This window comes from Papaver somniferum, chromosome 1 (genome assembly GCF_003573695.1).
Source record: "Papaver somniferum cultivar HN1 chromosome 1, ASM357369v1, whole genome shotgun sequence".
NCBI lineage: Eukaryota > Viridiplantae > Streptophyta > Magnoliopsida > Ranunculales > Papaveraceae > Papaver > Papaver somniferum.
In genome coordinates, this window is record NC_039358.1 from 4,907,976 (window position 1) to 4,909,382 (window position 1,407).

The 1,407-nt window shown below is 39.3% G+C and overlaps 1 pseudogene; it reads left to right on the forward strand.

The window, feature by feature from the left end:
* Nucleotides 1–794: 794 nt before the first annotated feature.
* LOC113341729 lies at nucleotides 795–894 on the forward strand (annotated as a pseudogene).
* Nucleotides 895–1,407: the final 513 nt, after the last annotated feature.

Genomic DNA, 1,407 nt, shown 5'->3' on the forward strand with positions numbered 1-1,407 from the left:
ACCAGCTAAAGATATTTGATGGACTCCCCTAGGGTTGGGTTGTGGTTGACTAGGAAACTTTCCTTTTTCTCTCAATGTCTCATTTATCTGACTATCCTGGGTTTTCAACTCGGAAATAGCCTGAGAGTTAGCCTGACCTATTCTCTTATTTTCTTCTAAACCTTGAGCAACAGATTGCTGAAACTGCACAGTGTTACGAGTTAACAAAGCAAGAGACTCTTCTAAACTCATAATCTTCTTATCCGAAGGGTTCTGAAACTGTGTCGGAGCTGAAGGATTCTTAGTATAGCCAAAACCTGGGGGACCTGAGCATTACTAGACTGACCTTGATTCTGTCCCTTGGACCAAGAAAGGTTTGGATGGTTTCTCCAGCCAGGGTTATAGGTTTCTAAATATGGGTCAAACTTCTATTGGTTATCAAACCTAGTGTTGTTATAAAGAGCATTGGCTTGCTCTTCAACAACATGGCCTTCCCAAAAAGGCTCATTTCTTCCACTACTGCCACTAGAATGACCTAATTCTAAGAATTCTACCTTTTGGCTATAGCTGCTATTTTGGCATCTGACTCGTAAGATCCTTCTACCCCATTAACATTTCCTCTACTTAGAAGAATTGTTTTCTGGGGTTCCCTACTATTTTCCCATTGTTGGGTCTTATCGGCGATTTCATTCAAAAATGTCATCGCTTCATCAACAGTTTTATTCTCAAACCCACCTGTGCATAAGGACTCAACCATGGTTGTTGTTGAATAATCTAAACCCTCGTAGAGGATCTGAACTAACCTAACATTCTCCAAACCATGATGAGGACATTGAGATATCAATTCATTGAACCTTTCTAAGTACTTATATAAAGATTCTCCCTCTTGTTGGGCAAAAGTACAGATTTGTGTCCTAATAGACGATGTTTTATTCCTTGGGGAAAACTTATATATAAAGGCAGAAGTAAGTTGGTCATAGGTTTCAATTGACTCAGAGTCCAAACTATACAGCCAAGATTTGGATTTATCTTTTAAGGAAAAGGGGAATAACCTAAGTTTCAATGCATCATCACTTAGGTTTATAATTTTCAGAGTACTACAAACTTCCTCAAATTCTCTAACATGAAAATAGGGATTCTCATTCTCCTTCCTTAAAAACATTGGGAGCATCTGTAAAGTCCCAGGTTTCAGTTCATAATTTGCCTCGGTTTCAGCTAACTTGATACACGATGGTAGAAAGGTCCTAGTTGGGTTTAGAAAAGCTTTTAAAGTTGCCATTTCTGGCACTACCAAAGGACTAGGAGTACTAGGGGTACTTTCCTCACGAAGAGACAGATTCTCAAAACTGAAGTTTCCAAAAACGGGGCTCTAAAAAGAAGAGTCTTCGATCTCCCCGCCTTCACAAGAAGAACTACTAGGTTTTTCAC